At 42.9% G+C, this 24,433-nt stretch overlaps 1 pseudogene; it reads left to right on the forward strand.

Annotated features, from left to right (window-relative positions):
- The first annotated feature begins 490 nt into the window (after positions 1–490).
- On the forward strand, positions 491–22,657 carry LOC139356170 (zinc finger protein OZF-like; annotated as a pseudogene).
- The last annotated feature ends 1,776 nt before the right edge of the window (positions 22,658–24,433 follow it).

The raw sequence follows: 24,433 nt of genomic DNA on the forward strand, positions 1-24,433 counted from the left end.
TGAGCTTTTAACCTGAGGGTCTTCATTGGATAGGACCACTTCCTATGTCTTCCCTAAAGAAAACATGTGGGCTTCGGAACCTGACAGATCTGGACTTGCATCCTGGCTGGCGTGCCTTGCTGCATGACCTGAGCAAGACTCTTCACCTCTGCTGAGCCCTCATCCTCCATCTGTACAATAGAACAACGCAACCTACCTCACAGGGTTGTTGTGGAGATGCTGCCTGACACATATCCCGTTAAGGTTTGGTCTCTGCTTCCTCCCCGGGACAGGGCCTGGAATCAGAGGCTGAGAGCCTTCCTGTAGAAAGTCTTCATGTGTCCTAGGACTTGGCTGTCTTAGAGTGGTACATTGTGCAGTGGATGTGGCTCACATTTTCTAGAGTCACCTCCTCATCAGTATTTGGGATTGGGCTGGCCCAACCCCCAAGCCTGGAGCTCCCTGAGGGGGCCTGCGCTGCCCACTCCCAATCCCCGCTATTGGTGCAGCGATGCCACCTGGGGCTGGCATCCTTGTTCTGGGCCTGCTGCTCCCACCCCAGGACGCCCCAGACCTGTCCTCAGTGGCTTCCCTGAGCTGCCTCTCCCACCCCAGGCATTATGCCGGGAAACATGTTTTCTGGAAGCCAAGCAGCTGCTGGGACTCAGGGACTGGTGCAGGCAGGCTGAGTGACAGCTTAGTCCTGGAAAGTCTCTGAAGATCTGGACTGGGAATCCTGGTACTCCTCAAGCCAGAACCCACCAGCCAGGCCTGCTGTGGGCCACCTGCCTGTGGGGTGCTGGGCTGAACCAGAGGCTGGCAAGCTCTGGGCCTTATTTAGGGGTTTGTGATGAGCCCGTGGGCCCTGGTGGCAGGCCATTAAAGCATCTGGTTTGTTTTGAGGGGGGAAGAAAAGTTGCTTTCTTTGGCCTTGGATGTGTTTTAACAGATAAAAGTTAAAATATTATGGAAAAGTAAAAGACCACTGTCACAGTCTGTTAATCCCATATGCTTCCCCTGAGAAGGATAAATAGTTATATGACAGTTTTATGGGATCCAGGGCCCACTATAGGAAAATTTCCCAGAGGACTCTCAGCACTGTTTTTACTCACATCACTTCAAACACCAGTGTGTGGATTTTTTACACACCACCAACAACCAGTTCTCCAACTAGGTGTCCAACAATTCCATTTAATTCTGATACAAGCTACCTGGAGTTAGTGCAGGCCTAACCTGTTGAGGGCTCAGTCCCACAACACTGCCCCAACTACCAGTTGAAAGTCCCAGGTTACCACACATACTTCTGACCAACCAAATATAAATTGGAGGTTTCCACGACCCCCTCTTCACTTTTGATAATTTGCTAAAATGGCCCACAAAACTCAGGGAAACCCTTTACTTGGGTTTATTGGTTTATTGTAAAAGATATTATAAAGGACACCAGTGAGCAGCCAAACGAAGAGGCACCTAGGGCGAGGTCTGGAAGGGTGCTGAGCACAGGAGCTTCTGTCTCCATGGAGTTTGAGGAGCATCACCCTCCTGGCATGGGGATGTGTTCACTGACCCAGATGGTCCTGAACCCCATTGTTTTGGGATTTTTACAGAGGCTTCATTACGTAGGCGTAATTGATTAAATCAGTGGCCACTGGTGATTAACTCAATCTCCAGCTCAGCTCCTCCCCCTAGAGGTCCAGGGATGAGGCTGAAAGTTCCAGCCCTCTAATCACAAGACTGGTTCCTCTGGCCGCCAGCCCCCTAGCTCCCCAGAAGCCACCAAGAGCCACCTTATTAGCATAAACTTAGGTGTGGCTGAAAGGGCTTTTTATGAATAACAAAAGATGCCCTATCACCCCTATCACTCAGAAAATTCCAAGTTTTGGAAACTGTCAGCAACTGAAGACAAAGACCAGATGTATATTTCTTATTGTATCACAGGCTTTCTAACACTCCATTCTTCCTTTTCTTCTTTTCCTTAATCAGTAGGAGAAGATGAGGGAAAACATTGAAGCCTGAAGTAATTTCTTACTTGACTAGTTAAAACAATGAAACTATGGGAGCTTTAGGACCTTTGGTTTGAGAATCTCTGGTTTGATATTAATATAAGTACATTAAGGCTACAAGGACTATTCATTTGAAATTTCCAGTGGAGGCCAGCTTTCCTCTATTAGATAGAGTATCATTTGGAAAGCACGTCCTCTTCAGTACACTCTTCCTTTGAGAACTAGCTTGCTATTGCACTCCAAGAGATTATAAAAACCCTTAAGAGGGGGATTCAAGATAGCTGACTAGAGGCGCCATTACGTAGGCATAATTGATTTCTGTGCCTCCTCCACAAAGAATGACCAACACAGCAAGTAGATAACCACATGTCAAATAGAGCTTCTAAGAGAGAACACTGGAATTCGTCAGGGAAGTGGCAGGGAATCTCTGAGGCATGGAAGGCAAGAGAAGTAAAGCAGCCAGGCCTGCCAGGATCGGCTTACAACTCCCAATTGCAGGGAGATGTTGAGAGATCCCCAGCAGCCTACATTCCCACTGCAGACTCCTGCAAGCCCAGCTGTGGGAAGGCCCCTTGGCTCTTGCAAGCCCTGAGACTAGAATAGGGAGCTGCCTGGAGACACGTGATGGCATTGTTTCAGAGAGGGAGTTCATGCTAAGTCCCACATCCCCCCGAGACCCAAGCAGCTGCAGCATAGGGCGTTTGAGAGCTCCCCACCAGACTGCATCCTGCCCTGGGGCCCAAGAGCCCCTGCACTTCCACATCCCTGGACCCCAGTGACATCCCCTCACATCCTCAGAAGCCAGTAGTATTGAGATGCCAGCTGGACCTAGCAGTGTTGCTGGGTTTCCAACACTCTAGCCCATGCCATGTTCTATACCCTAGGGAACAGGCAAAGGAGTGCACCAGGAAGATTGACTTGGGACAAAGGAAGCCAAAGCATCCGTTTCCCAGAGCCTGAGTGCTGCCTGCCCCAGGGCCACTGCCACTGACAGCAACCCCACTACTTTCAGAAGAAGGGCCACCGTGCACCTGCATGTGCCTTTACAGAAAGCCTGGGGAACAGCCCACCTGTGTACTGTCCTTATGCTGGAGGAGAGGTGTTGGCACCCATGTGCATCATCCAGGGACCTCAGGATGAGTCTGCCCCATCTGCCACCACCACCCACTTATACTATCCAGGGGCCTGGGGATAATTTGGCCACCTTGCCCTCCACCACTGGTGCATGTGTATGCCATCTAGGGGCATAAGGACAGGCCCACCCACCCACCACCAGATTACATGTGTACCTCTCAGGGGACAAGGGGCTGGCCCTCCCAGTCCACCACCAGCACTGACTGCTATGCATCCTGCTCCAAGGCCTAAGGGTTGTCCGCTGATGCTACTACCACCACCAATGCCATACACACCACCTGGTGGTCCAAGGGCATACCCATTCAGCTCACTACTGCCACCACTGGTACCTGAGCATACAACCTGGAAGCCTAAACACTGGCCTGCTCATACCCACCACTGCCAGCACCCACATACACCATCCAGGGCCTGAGGACTGGCACACTTGACCCACCACTGCCACCACTGGCAGTTGAGAATTGGCCCAACTGGTATCCCCTTCTGCAGGAAAGCCTTGTCACAGCTCCTACTAATAACCACATCCCAAGCCACTGAGGAACTCACAACCACCACTGATGCTGATTATAGGTGAAGACATCACATGGAGACTACACTACTGCATCCACCCAGAGTCAAAGCCAAAGTACCCTGCCAACCAACTATAGATGCAACTCTAGGAAAGAGCCTTCCCCTACAAAAGCCAGTCTATAAAACTGGAACAAGCAACTGTTACACCAGACTTGCAGATATCAATATAAGGACACAAGACACATGAAAAAGCAAGGAAACATGATGCTTCTAAATGAAGACAATAATTCTCCAGTAGCAACACAAAGAAAAGGAAATCTATAAAGTGGCCAGAAAAAGAATACAAATAATGATATTAAAGAAACTCAGTGAGATACAAGCGAACACAGATAAATGATAGAAATAAATCCAGAAAATTCATGATCTGAATGAGAAATTCAACAGAGATAAAATTCAACAAAAATATAAAATTCAACAAAGATACAAAATACAACAAAAATACAACAAAAAGATGTAAAAGAAAAACAGAAATCCTAGAACCAAACAATTCAATGAATCAATAAAAAATTCATTCAAGAGCTTTAACAATAAACCAGATCAAGCACAAGAAAGAATTTCAGAACCTGAAGTCAGGTCATTTGAAATAACCCAGTCAGACAAAAATAAATGAAAAAAGAATGAAAAAAAGCATGGATGACATATGAGATACTATAAAGCAACCAAATATTCAAACTTTGGCAATTTCAGAAGGAGAAGAGATGGGCAAAGGCATAGAAAACCTATTTAACAAAATAATAGCTGAAAACTTTTACAGTCTTCTCTAAGATATATAGATATCGAGATACAGGAAGCTTAAAGATCCCCAAATAGATTCAACCCAAAAATAGTCTTCATCAAAGCACATTATCATCAAACTACCAAAAGTCAAAGATGTTGGGCACACAGCTGTAATCCCAGCTACTTGGGAGGCTGAGGCAGCTACTTGGAAGGCTTGAGGCCAGGAGTTTGAGGCTGTAGTGTGCTATGTTTGTGCCTGTAAAGTAGCCACTGCACTCGAGCCTGGGCAACATAGCAAGACCTTGTCTCAAAAAAATAAAAAATGAAGTAAAAGACAAAGAGGGAATTCTAAACACGACAAGCAAAAAGCATCAAGTCACATATAAGGAAATTTCCATCAGACTAACTGGATTTCTCAGCAGAAATTGTATAGACCCGGAAAGAATGGGATGATATATTCCAAGTGCGAAAAGAAAAGAATTTTCAGACAAGCATACTATATCCATCAAAGCTATTCTTCAAAAATGAAAAAGAAATATTGAGGGAATTCATCATCACTACACTGGCCCTACAAGAAATGCTTAAGGAAGTCCTACATCTGAAAGAAAAAGGACAATAACTATCACGAAAGTATAAAACTCACTGGTGGAGAGGACACGCAAACGAGAAAGAGAAAGCACTCAAACATTATCACTACAAAAAAACACCAAATCATAAAGGTAAACAATAAAAGATAAAGAAAGGAACATAAGACATACAAAACAATCAGAAAACAACTAACAAAATGACAGGAGTATTTTACTTTCAACCTATCAATAATAACCTTGAATTTGAATGTAAATGATTTAAATTCCCCAATTAAAAAACAAACTGCCTGAATGGATTAAAAAAAAAAAGCAAACAAGACCCAACAGTATGCCACCTGCAGGAAACTCACTTTGCCTAGGGCTGGGCGTGGTGGCTCACGCCTGTAACCCCAGCACTTTGGGAGGCTGAGGCAGGTGGACCACTTGAGGTCAGGAGTTTGAGACCAACCTGGCCAAGATGGTGAAACCCCGTCTCTACTAAAAATACAAAACTTAGCCAGGCACAGTGGTGGGCGCCTGTAATCCCAGCTACTCCGGAGGCTGAGGCAGGAGAATTGCTTAAACCCGGGAGGTGGAAGTTGTAGTGAGCAGAGATCGTGCCACTGCACTCTAGCTTAGGTGACAGAGCAAGACTCTCTCAAAAAAAAAAAAAAGACATACATAGACATGAACGGTGAGAGGCCAGGCGTGGTGGCTCATGCCTGTAATCCAAGCACTTTGAGAGGCCGAGTTGGGCAGATCACCTGAGGTCAGGAGTTTGAGAACAGCTTGGGCAACATGGTGAAACCCCGTCTCTACTGAAAATACAAAAATTAGCCAGGCGTGGTGGTGCGTGCTTGTAATCTCAACTACTCAGGAGGCTGAGGCAGGAGAATAGCTTGAACCTGAGAGGCGGAAGTTGAAGGGAGCTGAGATCACGCCATTGCATTCCAGCTTGGGCGACAAGAGCAAAACTCAGTCTCAACAAAACAAAAACAAACAAACAAACAAAAAAGACATGAAGGGATGGGGAAAAAATCCACACAAACAAAAACTAAAAGCGTGTGCAGGAATAGCCATGGACCATGATACATATATTGACATTATGTTCTTGACGTAAACATTCAATACAAGAAGACACAGGAAAGACACTGTGGATAAGTTAACTTGCAATATCAAGGCTATAGGAGAGCAATTTTAAACATGCCAGAACTTGGAGAATAATGTTCCCATTGCCTCTTCTTGATGAACCTAAGAGGGAATGGGCTAGAAAAGATAATTGGAAAAACGTTGGCAAAAATATTTGTGGCACACCTTGACTGCGTTTAGCTGAAAATGTGAGACTAAAACAAATGTGGAGATAAGGATAGTAACTAATATGAAAATCTGATATGTTCTGTCAAAATGGAAATAATATCACTTAAAAAGGGGAAGAAGACAGGAAAGCCCAGAAACTCATTAACTGATTCAGAAGCAATAGATATATGTCACAAGATACTACATAAAGCGGAGAAATCAAAACATGGAAGCCTAGGTTTATTTGAAAGTACAAAGAAAAACTAAACTTTGGATGATGGGGGAAAAGAGGGAAGAGTGAGGAAGAGGTTACAAGCTAGTTTTTGTTTTGTTTTGTTTTTCTTTTTATGAGGAGTCTCGCTCTGTCACCCAGCCTGGAGTGTAATGACACAATCTCAGCTCACTGCAACCTCTGCCTCCTGGGTTCAAGCAATTCTCCTGCCTCAACCTCCTGAGTAGCTGGGATTACAGGCGCCCACCATCACACCCAGCTGATTTTTGGCATTTTTAGTAGAGATGGGGTTTCACCATGTTGGCCAGGCTGGTCTTGAACTCCTGACCTCAAGCAGTCTGCCTGTCTCAGCCTCCCAAAGTACTGGGATTACAGGCATGAACCATTGTGCCTGGCACAAATTAATTTTATAACAATAGTTTTATAACAAAAGGAGGTCAGGCCTGGTGGTTCATGCCTGTAATCCTAGCACTTTGAGAGGCCAAGGTGGGAGGATTGCTTGAGCCCAGGACTTCAAGACCTGCCTGGGCAACATAGTGAGATCCCATCTCTTAAAAAAGTAACAACTTACAGAAAATATTGTTTAAAAATTTTTGTTTAAGTCATTGCCTAAAGGAAAGTGGGAACTGAAAGTACAAAATATTAGAAAAAATTAAAACCTTACATTTTACACACACACACACACACACACACACACACACACACACACACACACGGACTTTGTGATGTTTCAGTTTAGCTAAATCCATTTAAACGGTTTCTCCAAATGTCCTTCCCTGTATCATTCTGAGTTAGGATTGGCCACAAGATACAATTATAGTTGCATTGTTCCTGATCTACTGCTCACTTTGTTGCAGTGGGACAGCCAGACCAGCTGCTACCCCAGCTCCTGTCCCATCTCTCTCAAATTCTCTGAATCCTGGGCCAGGTATGTGTGCTACCCATGGTGAAGAGAACCAGTTTCTCCTACAGGTCACCTACAACATTGAGACCTGAGGCATGAGATTGGATGCCATTCTAGTTTGTCCTCAAAAGTTCCCGTTTGCCCATCCCTGATTTCCTAACTTCGCATCCATCTTCCCTTCCTTACTGCTGGCCATGCTGACTTCAGACCAGCATCAGTCACACAGGCAAGTCTCACAAAGACTTATTCACTAAATCCTAAAGTTATATAAGGCCTAGTACCTATAATAAATCTGTTATTTGTACCATTTGCAGTGGTTCAGCTGCTCTGAGTTTTTTTTTTTTTTTTAAGGATGAAAATGAGCAAAGGAAACAGACAACCGAGTATGGTAAAAACAGAAAATTCAGAAAAGATAATGCAAAATAATACAACTGAGACTAAACAAATACATTGTATAAATAAATGTAAATAAGCTTAAAAGACCTATTAGAAGAAAACAAAAATAAATGATTGATAAGTGGATTAAAATAAACGGATTAAACACACAACTCAAAAAGGAAAAGAATGGCAAAACAAGTTGAAAAAATACAGAAGGATGAAATTGCTAAATATGAAAACGGGAAATATTGAATCAGAAAACAAAAAAGTCTACATAATTAAAAGTATGCTAATCAAGCAATTAAAAATTAGTTCCTTGAAAAATATCAAAACTATAGAAAACCATTATCTAGCATAACCAAGTAAGAAATGACAAATGAATGGGATGCAGTGGCTCATGCCTATAATCCCAGCATTTTGGGAGGCAAAGGTGAGGGGACTGCTTGATCTCAGGAGTTCAAGGCCAACCTGGGCAACATAATGAGACCCTGTCTCTACAAAACAAATTAAAAATTAGCTGGGCATGGTAGCACATGCCAGCTACTTGGAGACTGAGGCGGGAGGATTACTTGAGCCCAGGAGGTTGAGGCTGCAGTGAGTCGTGACTGCAACATTACACAGCTAGTCAACAGTGTGAGATCTTGTTTCAAAAACAAATCAACAACAACAACAATAAAAATCAAATAAATGACAAGTGAGAAATAACTATTGAAAAGAGTAAATACAAAGTAATAAGGGTTGAGTGCGGTGGCTCATGCCTATAGTCCTGGCACTTTGGGAGGCTGAGGTGGGTAAATCGGTTGAGCCTAGGAGTTCAAGACCAGCCTGGGCAACGTGTCAAAACTCTGTCTCTACAAAAATACAACAACAACAACAAAAATTAGCTGGGCATGGTGGCATGGTGCCTGTAGTCTCAGCTACTCAGGAGGCTGTTGTGGGATGATCACTTGAGCCCGGGAGGTTGTGGCTGCAGTGAGCTGTGATTGTCACCCACCAGCCTGGGTGACAGAGTGAGACCCTGTCTCAAAATAAAATAATAAGATCATAATGACATCAGGGAAGGTGGCAGAGTAGAAAACACCAGGAATCAATCTCTCTATCTAGTCAATTGTACTGACAGAATCTGTCTGATATAACTATGTTGGAACTCTGGAATCTATTACAAAGCTTGCAACTTCCAGGAGAAGACTGTGGCTAATTTCAGTCAATTTCAGCTCTCACAATCTTGGAGCAATTTGAATTTGGCTTGCAGGAGCCAGGGTAGGCAATAAGAACCTTGTCCTCCATGTATCTGGGATCTATGTTTTGATCTCTGATTGCTGCTTCTGATGGCAGAGGTGTAGACACAGAAGTGAGCTGCCATTGTTGTAACCCCCATTGCCATTTTTACAATCCACACTGGAAAAGTGACTTCCAGGAGACTTAAAAAGCCAATGACTGTTTTTTCTCCCCTCATCTTTCCTTTTTCCCCCTTTTAGGGGCCAGACATTTAAGGACTAGGACATCCAAAGTAACTACATATACAAGGGAATATGGAAAGTCACAATGCATGTCCAGGGAAAGGCACAGACTCAGAGAAGACCTTCAATTTATTTCCCAATCTTATCCCCAGCTTAGAGACACCATATGACCATAAAAATAAAATAAAATAAAATAAAAACAGCATGCTTTTTTATCCATGTGCCAAAAAAAAAAAAAAAAAAAAAAAAGTAAACCCTGGGGAAGGAGAGAATTTTATTTCCAGAGTTACCACATTATAAGATTCAAAAGTCCAGTTTTCAACTACAACAACAAAATCACAAGACATACAAAGAAACAGTAAAGTGTGGCCTATCTAAGGAAAAAAATGTCAACAGAAAACATTCCGGAACAACTGTCTTAAAGATGCTCAAAGAGCTAAATGAAGATGTGGACAAAGTCAAGAAAATGATATATAAATAAAATGGAACTTTCAACAGAGAGACAGAAAACATAGAAAGGAAGAAAAAATTCTGGAACTGAAAAGTACAATAACTACAATGTAAATTTGACTAAAGGGATTAAAAAGCAGATTTGAGTAGGTAGAAGGAAGATTCAGACCAACATATGCACTGTAGGAGTTTCATAAGAAAAAGAGGGAAAGGGAAAAAGGAATTTTTTTTTCCAGAAATAAGGGCTAGAAATGCCCCAAACTGGATGAAAGACATGAATACAAACATGCAAGTTGTTCAACAAAGTTGAAGTGGAATAAACTCAAGAGAGGTCCCACCAGGAAATATAGCTAAACTGTGAAGGCCAAAGGCAAAGGGAAAATCTTGAAAACAGCAAGGAAGAAGCAACTGTTTACATACAAGAGATTCTGAATAAGATTGTCTCCTGATTTCTTACCAGAAACTGTGGAGGCCAGAAGGCAGTGGATTGATAGATGCAAAAATGCTGAAAGGAAAAAACTGTCAAGCAAGAATCCTCTACCTGGCAAAACTGTCCATCAAAAATGAAGAAGAAATTAAGAGGCCAGCCATGGTAGCTCATAACTGTAATCGCAGCACTTTGGGAGATCAATATGGGTGGATCACTTGAACCCAGGAGTTTGAGACCAGCATAGGCAACATAGTGAGACCCCATCTCTACAAAAAAATACATGTGCCATTATAAAAGCTAGTATTAATGTAACTTTCATTTAAAACACCACGTTTTGTTTATGTTATTTAAGAGAATAAGCATTAAAAAAATCAATTAGAACCTTGTGTTTTTGGACATACAATGCACAAAAATGTAATTTTATGACATCAGTAACTGAAACGGATGGGCACAGAGCTGTATAGGAGCAGAGTTTTTGTATGCCTTTGAAGTTAAGGTGGTATAAATTCAAATTAGGCTGGGCGCGGTGGCTCACACCTGTAACCCTAGCACTTTGGGAGGCCAAGGCAGGTGGATCACCTGAGGTCAGGAGTTCAAGGCTAGCCTGGCCAACATGGCAAAACCGCATCTCTACTAAAAATACAGAAGTTAGCCATGGTTGCACACTTCTGTAATCCCAGCTACTCAGGAGGCTGAGGCAGGAGAATCACTTGAAACAGGGAGGCAGAGGTTGTAGTGAGCTGAGATTGCACCACTGCACTCTAGCCTGGGAAGCAGAGAAGACTCCATCTAAATAAATACATAAATAAATTCAAATTAGTATTATAATTTCAGGATGTCAAATGTAATTCTTATGATAACCACAGAGAAAACATCCATAGCATATGTGCAAAAGGATACACACACACACACACACACACACATACACACAAGCATTTAAAACTTTTCACTACAAAAATCTTAACTAAACACAGGACAGTAATGCAAGGAATGAAGAACAAAAAGGCTATAAGGTATATAGAAAACAGAATTAAATCCCTCTTTGTCAGTAGATACTTTAAATGTAAATGGATTAAACTCTCCAATCAAAATACAGAAATCAGCATAATGGATAAAAAACATGAATCAAATATATGATGTCTACAAGAGATCACATTAGATAAAGACACAAATAGGTTGAAAGTAAAAGGATGGAAAAAGATATTATATACAAATAGTAAACAAAAGAGAGTGGGGTGTCTATACTAACATCACACAAAACAGACTTTAAATCAAAAAAGATTACACAAGACAAAGAAATGGATTACATGTTAATAAAAGGTAAAATAAAGCATGAAGATAAAACAATTATAAACATTTATGTACTTAATAACAGACCATCAAAATATATAAAGCAAAAACTGATAGAATTGAAGGGAGAAGGCCGGGCGCGGTGGCTCAAGCCTGTAATCCCAGCACTTTGGGAGATGGGCGGATCATGAGGTCAGAAGATCAAGACCATCCTGGTGAACACGGTGAAACCCCGTCTCTACTAAAAAAATACAAAAAACTAGCCGGGCAAGGTGGCGGGCGCCTGTAGTCCCAGCTACTCGGGAGGCTGAGGCAGGAGGATGGCATAAACCCGGGAAGCGGAGCTTGCAGTGAGCTGAGATCCGGCCACTGCACTCCAGCCTGGGCAACAGAGTGAGACTCCGTCTCAAAAAAAAAAAAAAAAAAGAATTGAAGGGGGAACGAAACAGCTCTACAATAATAGTCAGAGATGTGAGCTGGGCATGGTAGCTCATGCCTGTAATCCCAGCACTTTCGGAGGCCGAGATGGGCAGATCACATGAGGCCAGGAGTTCAAGACCAGCCTGGCCAACATGGCAGAGACCACTGTCTCTACTAAAAATACAAAAATTAGCTGGGCATGGTAGTACATGTCTGTAATCCCAGCTACTCGGAGGTTGAGGCGGGAGAATCACTTGAACCCAGGAGATGGAGGTTGTAGTGAGCTGACGAGATCAGGTGGTGCCACTGCACTCCAGCCTGGGCTATAGAACAAGACCATCTCTCAAAAAAAAAAAAGAAAGAAATCGGAGACCTCAATGCCCCACTCGCAGTAATGGATAGTACAATCAGACAGAATATAAGGAAAGAAGCAGAGGCCCTGAACAACACAATATACGGACTACATCTAACAGACATATGCAGAACACTCTACCCGACAACAACACAATCATATTCTTCTCAAGCGCACGTGGGCCTTCCCCAATATAGACCACAGAGTAGGCCACTAATCAATTCTCAATAGATTTTTAAAAAATAGGTGTGATACAAAGTACCTTATCTGACCACAAAAGTAAGTTAAAAATCAATAACAGAATAAAACCTGAAAAATGCACAAATTTGTGGAAATTTAAAAAACACACTCTTAAACAACCAATGGGTCAAACAAGAAATCCTAGAGAAATTAGGAGATAGAGACAAATGGAATTTAAAACACACTATTTTTATTTCCTCAATAAATGAAAATACCTAATAACAATATGAAAACTGGCCGAGCGTGGTGGCTCACGCCTGTGATCCCAGCACTTTGGGAGGCCGAGGTGGGCGGATCACGAGGTCAGGAGATTGAGACCATCCTGGCTAACACGGTGAAACCCCGTCTCTATAAAAATACAAAAAATTAGCCGGGCGTGGTGGCAGGCGGCTATAGACCCAGCTACTCGGAAGGCTGAGGCAGGAGAATGGCATGAACCCAGGAGGCAGAGCTTGCAGTGAGCCAAGATCGCGCCACTGCACTCCAGCCTGGGTGACGAGCGAGACTCCATCTCAAAAAAATAAAGAAAACTTCTGTGAGGTAGTAAAAGCAGTGCTAAGGGAGAAATGTATAGCTATCAATGTTTAACTTTAAAAAAGAAAAAAGATCTCAAATCAGGCCATGTGCTGTGGCTCACGTCTGTAATTCCAGCACTTTGGGTGGCCATGGCGGGTGGATTCCTTAAGTCCAGGAGTTTGAGACCAACCTGGGCATGGCAAAACCCTGTCTCTACAAAAAAATACAAAAATTAGCTGGGCATGGTGGTGCGCACCTGTAGTCCCGGTTATCAGGAGAGTTATCAGGAGGCTGAGGTGGGAGGATCGCTTGAGCCTGGATGGTTGTAGTAAACTGTGATCGTAACACTGCACTCCAGCCTGGGCAACAGAGTGAGACTCTGTCTCAAAAAAAAAAAAAAAAAGGGGGGGAGACAGAGAAAGAGAGAGAGAGAGAGAGAGAGAGAGAAAGAAAGTAAGAAAGAAAGATTGCAAATCAACAACCTAACTTTAGACTTTAATAGTTAGAAAAAGAACAGCAAACTAACCCAAAACTAGCAAGAGGAAGGAAATAACAAAGATTAGAGCAGAGATGAAATAAAGAATAGAAAACAGAAATAGAAAATTAATGAGACCTAACGCTGGTTGTTCTAAAACATTAACAAAATTGATGGACCTTTAACTAGATTGACTAAGAGGACTATATTTGGTTTAAAACAGTTTGTCCACTAGACTCTTTTTTCTTTTGCAGAATCCAGGCCAAGATACCACATAGCATTAATTGGCATGTTTCATCACTCTCCACCAATTTATGAGTTTCTCTGTGTTGCCTTGATTTTCATGACCTCGACATTTTTGAAGAGTGCTGGTCACATATTATATTATATTATATTATATTATATTATATTATATTATATTATTTATTTTTGAGATGAAGAGTCTTGCTCTGTCACCCAGGCTGGGGTGCAGTGGTGCAATCTCGGCTCACTGCAACCTCTGTCTCCTGTGTTCAAGCGATTCTCCTGCCTTAGCCTGCCCAGTAGCTGGGATTACAGGTGTGCACCACCACGCCTGGCTAATTTTTGTATATTTAGTAGAGACAGGATTTCGCCATGTTGTCCAGGTTGGTCTCGAACTCCTGACCTCAAGTGATCCGTCCACCTTGGTCTCCCAAAGTGCTGGGATTGCAGGCATGAGCCACCATGCCTAGCCACATATTCTTTTAGAATGTCCCTCAGTTTGGGTTTTTCACGATCAGGCTGAGGTTATAGGTTTGGGGAAAGAATTCCACAGACTTGAAGCACCTTCCCCAGGGAATATGACCAGAAGATAACTTAGTACTCTTCCGGGTAGAAACAACCTTACGGCACCCGTAATGTTTTTCTCTTTGTCTTGCCAGTTTTTCCCACGTTGTAAAAATGACAAGGCAATTTTTAATATACCGTTGAACAACTCTAGAAGAAGTTGGAGTGTAGCAAACTGTTTCTAGAATGCCTTTGAGGGTGCATTGCCTTTGGATGCCCAAGCAAAATGAGGAAGCAAATCTTTGATGCTATTAAGTGGCCATCTGGGAGGGGCACAGGCAAAAAGAGCCTGGGTGCAAGAGAAACCATGATCATAGAGAAAGGCAGTATCAGGAAAAGTGGCGAGAAAGAACGGGTCGGTTCACAGAGATAAGACCAAAGGTGACTTGACAATGAGCAACAGCCACACATCTGCCTATGTTATTAATCAGTGAGAATATTTGTATTACATCTCAACAGAAAGTTACATGAGGATTATTAGAAATACTCCTTCAAATGGAAGATGCCTTATGGTTTCAAAGATGTCCCAAGTCGAACTATCCAAAAATGTAATGCAAGTCAACCCGAAGGTTAACACTCTCAGGGAGTAGCCTCATGAGACAGCATAGGCAGAAGAGATAAAAGCCCGTGGTGGCTCATGTGTGTAATCTCAGCTACTCAAGATGCTGAGGCTGTAGATCTCGAGGCCAGGAGCTCCAGATCAGACTGGGCAACAGAGTGAGGCCACGTGCCTAAAAAATTATTAATTTATTGATTTATTTTTCTTTTTTAATGTATTGCTATTAGGCCAGGCACAGTGGTTCACGCCTGTAATCCCAGCACTTTTGGAGGCCAAGTGGGCGGATCACAAGGTCAAGAGATTGAGAACATCCTGGCCAACATGGTGAAACTGCATCTTTAGTATAAATATAAAAATTAGCTGGGCATGGTGGCGTGCACCTATAGTCCCAGCTACTCGGGAAGGTGAGGCAGGAGAATCACTTGAACCTGGGAGGCCGAGGTTGCAGTGAGCCGAAATCTTGCCACTGCACTCCAGCCTGGCGGCAGAGCAAGACTTTGTCTCAAAAAAAAAGAAAAAAAAAAAAAAAAAAATATATATATATATATACACATACACACACACACACACACACATATTATTATTTAAAGACACGGCCTCTCTCTGTTGCCCAGGCTGGTCTCCAACTTTGGCTTCAAGCAATCCTTCTGCCGAAGCCTCCCAAAGCACTGGGATTGCAGGAATTAGCCACACTGTGCCTGATCACGGTTTCCTTCCACTGACTCCACCCACAAGCAATCATTCCGAACCTAAAAAAGTTATTTTAAAAATCAGCAGAGCCGCGGTTAGTGGTTCACGCCTGTAATCCTAGCACTTTGGGAGGACAAGGGAGGTGGATTACTTGAACTCAGTTGGAGGCCAGTCTGGGAAATGTGGTGAAACCCAATCGCTACAAAAAATACAAAACTTAGCCAGGCGTGGTAGGGCATGCCTGTAGTCCCAGCTACTTGAGGGGCTGAAGTGGGAGAATCGCTTGAGCCAGGAGGTTGAGGCTGCAGAGAGCTGTGATTACACGACTGCACTCCAGCCTGGGTGACAGAGTGAGATTCTGTCTCAAAAAATAAAAAAATAAATAAAAATTGAAGAAAAAAAATTAGCCAGGCGGCTGGTTGAGGTGGCTCGTGCCTGTAGTCCCAGCACTTTGAGAGGCCAAGAAGGCTGGCGGAGAGCTTGAACCCAGGACTTCGAGACCAGCCTGGGCAACATGGCAAAACCTCATCTCTACCAAAAAAACAAAAAAAACACACAAAAATTAGTCGGGCATGGTGGTGCATGCCTGTAGTTCCAGCTACTCTGGGGGCTGAGGTGGGAGGATCTCTGGAGCCCAGGGGTTCCAGGCTGCAGTGAGCTGTGATTGCACCACTGCACTCCAGCCTGGGTGACAGAGTGAGATCCTTGTCTAAGAGATGAAAAACAAAGAATATTTTTGTACAGAATTTTGAAAACAGATTATATACCCAGAGCACAATTCTTTTTTCTCTGAGCTACCAGTATCTCTTTTATACATTCCTTATATTCAATAATTTTTTTTTTTTTTTTTTTTTTTTTTTTTTTGAGACAGAGTCTCGCTCTGTCGCCCAGGTTGGAGTGCAGTGGCGCAATCTCGGCTCACTGCAAGCTCCGCCTCCCGGGTTCACGCCATTCTCCTGCCTCAGCCTCCTGAGTAGCTGGGACTACAGGCGCCCGCCACCGCGCCTGGCTAATTTTTTGTATTTTTAGTAGAAACGGGGTTTCACCGTGGTCTCGATCTCCTGACCTTGTGATCCGCCCGCCTCGGCCTCCCAAAGTGCTGGGATTACAGGCGTGAGCCACCGCGCCCGGCATTATATTCAATAATTTTATTATGCACTGGTATATATGTGTGTACATCTACATATTTATATAGTCACACCAAACAACATGATTAAATGATTATTTGTTGAAAGCTTTTTTCTTTTCTTTTCTTTTTTTTTTTTTTGAGATGGAGTCTTGCTCAGTTGCCCAGGCTGGAGTGTGGTGTGATCTTGGCTCACTGCAACCTCCACCTCCCGGGTTCAAGTGAGTCTCCTGCATCAGTCTCACAAGTAGCTGGGACTACAGGCATGCAGCCACCGCCCCCGGCTAATTTTTGTATTTTTAGTAGAGACGGGGTTTCACTATGTTGGCCAAGCTGGTCTCAAACTCCTGACCTCAAGTGACGCACCCGCCTCGGCCTCCCAGAGTGCTAGAATTACAGGCGTGAACTACTGTGCCCGGCTGGCCGGGCCCACAAATCTGTATTTGAATGTATTCTCCAGGTGGTGCTTACAAACGCTAAAGTTAATGCAAAGGTGCTATTTCGTGTTTTTTGTTTTGTTGTGTTTTGTTTTTTGAGATGGAGTCTTTCTCTGTCTTGCCCAGCTGGAGAGCAGTGGCACAATCAGGTTCAAGCGATTCTCCTGTCTCAGCCTCCAGAGTAGCTGGGACTACAGGAGTGTGCCACCACACCCAGCTAATTTTTTTGTATTTTTGGTAAAGGTGGGGTTTCACCATGTTGACCAGGCTGGTCTTGAACTCCTGACCTCAGGTGATCTATTTCTCTCGGCCTCCCAAACTGCTGGGATTGCAGATGTGAGCCACCACCCCCAGCCCAAAGGTGCTATCTTGGAGCAATGATTTTAAGACTTGGCTTTATTATCTTAATTTGAACATCATGAAGAACAAATACATAGTCAAAAATGCATAACTATTTTCTTTTTTTTCTCTTTTTTTTTGAGATAGAGTCTTGCTCTGTCACCCAGGCTGGAGTGCAGTGGTGCAATCTCGGCTCACTGCAACCTCTGCCTCCCAGGTTCAAGCAATTCTCCCGCCTCAGCCACCCGAGTAGCTGGGATTACAGGCACATGACACCACACCTGGCTAATTTTTGTATTTTTAGTGGAGACAGGGTTTCACCATGTTGGCCAGGCTGGTCTCGAACTTCTGACCTTAAATGATCCATCTGCATCTGCCTCCCAAAGTGCTGGGATTACAGACGTGAGTCACTGTACGGCCTATAACTGATTTCTGAATGAGATTCGGTTTCTAGTCTGGGCAAATGAAGACTTTCCTGGGGTTAAAAGGGCTCTTTCTGGTTCGCTCCTTGATATGGACCTGTGCTGGGGACTGAGCAGCTGTTCAAGTCCAGTGCACCCAGTTTTGGTTCTGTGCCAGGCTTAAATCCACAATATTTCACAATTCGTATATGCACCCTGATGAAGTGTTTTTAGGTGATGACTGCCTTGTAACCTAACATTTTGCCAAATGTTTATTGTAAATTTTTCTGCCATCATCATTACTGTGGTATTGTAACTAAGACTCTCCAGGAAGTCATTCTGCCTGAAACTAAAATCAAGTATATCTCAAGTAACTCTACTGTCTGATTTGAAATGCCTCTGTTGTATGTTGTCTGCAATCAGCATTCTCTCATAAATAAAGCTGAAACGAAAGATGATGAAACTGGCCGTGTTACTGAATGGGAAATAAAGGTGAGAATACACACTGGGAATGAAGACATGGAAGTTACTTCTACGACACAATCGTGTAGGAATCTGAATGCCATGTTCCCTTGTTTACCAAATGATGCACATTTATTGCAAGAGAAGAAACTGGGCTGTTGCCGCCAATATTTAGAGGCCATTTGGAATCTGCTATGATTGCTTAGATCTGAGGACTTGAGGTTCTATTATTTTGTGGCATCTGAGAAGCAGGAATGGGATTTAATGATATCTCAATTCTCATCCATCTAAAATAACCTAATTTGCAATTATAAATAAAATGGCATGTTGCATTTGTATATTCCCTTTTTAAAACAGGAACTGTTCCTGCTTTTAACTCTATGGAGTCTTATTTATGAATAAAGCCCGTATTATTAAAATATATATTCAGAATAAAATTCATTTGAATAGTCTACGGCTATTATGAATTTTATTTACTTCTCTTCTCCGAATTTTAATTTCTTTGAAGGCTTCCAGGTAAACAGTGATTACTAATTATTTCAATGTGGTATTAAGTCCAAGATCCTTAAGTCAGTTCATTTTGGATAACATAATTAAATTGTCATTAAAGAATGATACAATCACTGTTAATCTTAAGAATCTGACAGTGAAATATGACCCCTTAAAACTTTATTCAGGTGGGCGGGGCCCAGTGGCTCAGGCCTATAATCCTATTACTTTGAGAGGCAGAGGCGGGTGCATCGCTTGAGGCCAAGAATATTAGGTGACATAGCAAGACCCTGTCTCTAAAAACTAAACAAATAAAAAAGTTCCCCAGTTAGTGTAGATAGAATAACTCCACAGATTCACATAAGTTTCAGTTTTGTCTCAGATTTACAAGAACAGAATTTATAAAAACATTGGTTAAATTAGGATTCAACTTAATTGTATATCCATGTTTACATTTAGGATTCTTTAAAATAGTGTAAATAGTAATAAACTATAAGACTCATAAACAATTCTAAATAATTTAGGTGATTAATTTAGCCTTTTTATTTAAACAAAATCCAATCTTGCATCAGTTAAAATGATATATTGCATGTTTATTTCTCATAGTGGTAAAATCACAGACTCATACCATGGACCATTTTTTAAACTCCTCACTCTCCAGGGGATGTTGGTGAAAAATTTTATTATAGAACCCTGGGCCAAGAGGGGTGGCCTTGGGTGGGACTGGTCGTTCTAAAAATTGGTAGAGCCCAGGGCTTGTTGGTGATGGATGAGCCAGAAGTGATGAGGACCCAACGGAGACTTAGAGTGGAGTCGGAATGAAGTCAGAAGTCACTTGCGTGACTCCAAGTGTGTGTTGGGCCCTGCTAGGGTGCAATAGTCTCTGGACCTGGAGACAGGGAAGAGATGGACATCAAAAAATGCCATTATCATGGCTGGCCCAATGATAGTGGGTTATCAGAACTTATCAACATTAGTGTTGCTAAAGTTGGTATACAACCCCCCACTGCGAAATTTGGCTGGCTTTTAAAAAACGCCATTATGGGTAGACATTTTGATCTTTACTGGCAGGGTCAGTATGGTCCCTGGGTCCATGTGGGGTAAAATAGGAGTACCTCCACTCATAGATGAGAATTGAACAATGAGAACACTTGGACACAGGATGGGGAACATCGCACACTGGGGCCTGTCGTGGGGTGAGGGGAGGCGGGGAGGGATAGCATTAGGAGACACACCTAATGTAAATGGCGAGTTAATGGGTGCAGCACACCAACATGGCACATGTATACATATGTAACACACCTGCACGTTGTGCACATGCACCCTAGAATTTAAAGTATAATAATAATAAAAATAATAAATTAATTAATTAATTAAAAATAAAAGTAGGAGTATGTCTAAAATCTATTGCTACTGGTGGAATTGCCCAATGGGGCTGCTTCCTTGTGCAAACTTGGAAACTTCATCTTGCCTTCTTCATCCTGGAGAAGGCTGAGAGGCCCCAGGTCTCATCCTGACCTCTAGGATGGTACTTCAGCCCTAGCATTAACATTGGAGTGCTGTGTCATTTCCCCAATAGTAGGTTATATGATCCCCTATTGAAGCAAGAAGACAAACTGGATGGTGGAGCAAGAAGTCAAAAAGAAATCTATCCAGAAGCCTGAGAAGATGATTAGCAGATAGAGAGGTAACAAGACTTAGAAGGCAGACTGGGCATGGTGGCTCATGCCTATAATCCCAATACTTTAGACGGTGGAGACAAGAGGATCGTGTAAGCCCAGGAGTTCAAAACTAGCCTTGGCAACATAGTGAGACCTCCATCTCTACAAAAAATTTTAAAAATTAGCCAGGTGTGGTGGAGAGTGCCAGTAGCCCCAGCTAATCTGGGGACTGAAGTGGGACGATTGCTTGAGCCCAGGAGGTCCAGGCTGCAGGGAGCCAAGATCAAGCTGCTGCACTACGCCACAGAGCAAGACCCTGTCTCAAAAAATTAAAATAAAAATGAAAAAAAGAAAATTGGAAAACTACCTCCTCTGATCTCAGACCTTATTTCTTTTTAGGAAATATACTTTTGAAGTTTTGAGTTTGAAACACAGTTTGGAGTTAATCACGAGGGATGTTGTGTAGGAAAGAATCATTCATTTAATTAATTTGAATCCCCTCCACCACAGTTTACTCCTTATGATATTAACCTCCTTTAAGTATACATCAGTGTGAAAATGCCTTCAGTTTAAAAAGGCATTTTACCTCAGATGGGGTAAAAAAATTTGTACCCCATCTGAGACAAGAGCATTCATACTGAAGAGAAAGTATGAAGTTACCAAATGTGGGGAAACTTACTCACATGCCATCTCATGGAACATAGAAGTCACACTGAAGAGAAACCCTGTGCCTCTAGGGAATACTGAAAAGCCTTTAGCTAGATTACCAGCCTCATAAAGCAGCAGAAAATTCATGCTGGAGAGAAGCCAGTGAAAGCAGCAAAAACGTCATTGAATATTAGAAAATTTATACTGCAAAGAAAGCTTTGAATGTGCTACATATGACAACATTTTCTCTCACACGTTATTCCTTACCCTGCATTTGAAAGTTCTTACACAGATAAACCTTATAAATGTAAGAAGTGTGGAATATCTTCAGCCAAAAGTAAATCATTAAAAAAAAAAAAAAAAAAGGTACACTAGAGAGAAACCTCGTGAATGCAGGAAAGCTTTTGTTTGGACATCCCTCTCAGTCAGCAGAGGGTTTCTGTGGGGAAAGCCCCTCCGCCTGCATGGTATGTGGGAAAGTCTTCGGCCACGAGTCAGTTTCACTGCGCACGAGCATTTTCACTGTAGAGAGAAACCCTTTGAATGTAATGACTGTGGAAAAGCCTTTACTAAAAGCAGTATCTGATTAACCATCCGAACGCTCACACCACAGAGAAGCTTGGTGAATATAAGAAATGTGGAAAATTCTTTTTCCAGAAGGAAAGTCTGCTTACCAGTCAGAAAATTCACACTGAAGAGAGACCTTCTGAGTGTAAAGATTGTGGGAAAGTTCTCATTCGGAAGTCTAACCTCATCCAGCACCAGAGAACGCACACGGAAGAGAAACCCTTTGTGTGTAAGGAGTGTGGAAGAACCTTGAGCGGACAATCAAACCTTACTGAGCAAGAGACATTTCATGTTGGAGAGAAACCCTTTAAATGTAGTGGGTGTGGGCCGGGCGTGGTGGCTCAAGCCTGTAATCCCAGCACTTTGGGAGGCCGAGACGGGCGGATCACGAGGTCAGGAGATCGAGACCATCCTGGCTAACACGGTGAAACCCCGTCTCTACTAAAAAAAATACAAAAAACTAGCCGGGCGTGGTGGCGGCGCCTGTAGTCCCAGCTACTCGGGAGGCTGAGGCAGGAGAATGGCGGGAACCCGGGAGGCGGAGCTTGCAGTGAGCTGAGATCCGGCCACCACACTCCAGCCTGGGCGGCAGAGCAAGACTCCGTCTCAAAAAAAAAAAAAAAAAAAAAATGTAGTGGGTGTGGAACAGCTATTGGCCAGAAGAAGTACCTCATAAGAAACCAAAACATACACACTGGATAGAAATGCTGTGAGTGTAAGGAATGTGAAAACGTCTTCTGTCAGCAAATACCCCTTAGTGTAGATGTGAGATTTCAGATGATCAACCCTATGAACTTGCTGTGGAAGAGCCTTGTCTCAGAGTTCATCACTTCCTGTGTGTGCGAGCAGCCCCGCAGGTGAGCAGCCCTGTGGTTTCCATGGCTACGGGGAAGCTTTCTCCTAATTCTCAACTCTTGCTCTGTATTTGAGAATCCACACAGGTAGGAAGATTTATCAATATGGTGAATGTGGGAAGCTTTCAGCCAGAAGTCACACCACCTCAGACTCCAGAAAAGTCATACTCATTTAAAAACCACAGCAGGACGTGATGACTCACGCCTATAATCCCAACACTGTTAAAGGCTGAGGCAGGAGGATCACTTGAGCCCAGGAGTTCAAGACAAGCCTGGGTAACATAGGGAGACCCCGCCTCTACAAAAAAAAAAAAAAAAATTAATTAATAAAAACTTTGAAAATGGGAACGCTTTTATCAGGAATGTACACCTCATAATGCATCAGAAATAATCATTTTGTAGCAAAGCACCATCAATAAAGTAAATTTTAACAGATACTTTATGTATGTAACTTGTGGGACATCAGAAAATTCAATGTCCTTCTGAAGAGAGGGGTATTCATATGATAAAAAGCCTGAGTCTGGCCGGGTGCAGTGGCTCATGCCTATAATTCCAGCACTTTGGGAGGCTGAGGCAGGCGGATCACCTGAGGTCAAGAGTACGAGATCAGCCTGGCTGACATGGTGAACCCTGTAACTACCAAAAATACAAAAATTAGCTGGGTGTGGTAGCAGGTGCCTGTAATCCCAGCTACTTGGGAGGCTGAGGCAGGAGAATCACTTGAACCTGTGAGACAGAGGTTGCAGTGAGTCAAGATGGCACCACTGCACTCTAGCCTGGGCGACAGAGTGAGACTGCATCTCAAAAACAACAAAAAAAAGCCTAGGTCCAACAAAGAAACCTACAGCAAAGGCAATGATGAATCTTTAGACACATTTCCACTAAAATTGGGAACAGAAAACAGATGCCTATTAGCATTACTGTCAGCATTGATCTGGAGATCTTCACCAGTGCAGTAAGTTGTAAGCATTGGAAAGGAAGACACAAAATTAGATATGATCATCTATAAATATATAAGACTCTTGTGTTGACTGAACAGAGCAGAACAGATTTCAGAAAGAGACCTATGCATTATTTGAATTTGGAATATGATAATGATAGAAGTGGATCAGGATGGGAGGAAATATGGGACAATTTTAAAAATGGTTTGGAGGTAATTTGTTCTCCAAGTGGGGGAAAATAGACCATGAACTATATACAAAAGTGAAATCCACAGAGATGAAAAGCAGGCATTGAAAAAGCTATGTACAGCTGGGCACGGTGGCTCACGCCTGTAATCCCAGCACTTTGGGAGGCCAAGGAGGGCAGACCACAAGGTCAGGAGATCGAGACCATCCTGACTAACACGGTGAAACCCCGTCTCTACTAAAAATGCAGAAAAATTAGCCAGGCGTGGTGGCGGGCGCCTGTAGTCCCAGCTAGTCGGGAGGCTGAGGCAGGAGAATGGTGTGAACCTGGGAGGCGGAGCTTGCAGTGAGTCGAAATCATGCCACTGCACTCCAGCCTGGGCAACAGAGCAAGACTCCGTCTCAAAAAAAAAAGAGAAAAAGCTATGTACTAAAATTGTATGACTTTGGGAGTAGGGAAACATTCCTTGTAACAACTTCAGAAATACTTAGCAATTCTACTTTTGAATGTTTGTGCTCAGGAAATATGTACTACGATATTTACTACGGTTTGATTTGTAGTAGTCAAAAACTAGAAACATTGAAAAGGAGAAATTCTTATGATAGAATAATATATATCTGTAAGTGCAACACCTGAGATCCTCATGTATTAACAGGAAGATCTCAGAATCATGTTGAGAGGGGGGAATATCAAGTTGCAGAATGATGCTATAGTACAATGATTTTCTGTAAATGTGTTTGCTATTTTGTGTTATTTATTTATTTGTTTAATTATTTTTGAGACAGGATCTCGCTTTGTCGCCCAGGCTGGCGTGCTGTGGCGTGATCTCGGCTCACTGCAACCTCCACCTCCCAGGTTC

This window comes from Macaca nemestrina, chromosome 1 (genome assembly GCF_043159975.1).
Source record: "Macaca nemestrina isolate mMacNem1 chromosome 1, mMacNem.hap1, whole genome shotgun sequence".
In the NCBI taxonomy this organism is placed as follows: Eukaryota; Metazoa; Chordata; class Mammalia; order Primates; family Cercopithecidae; genus Macaca; species Macaca nemestrina.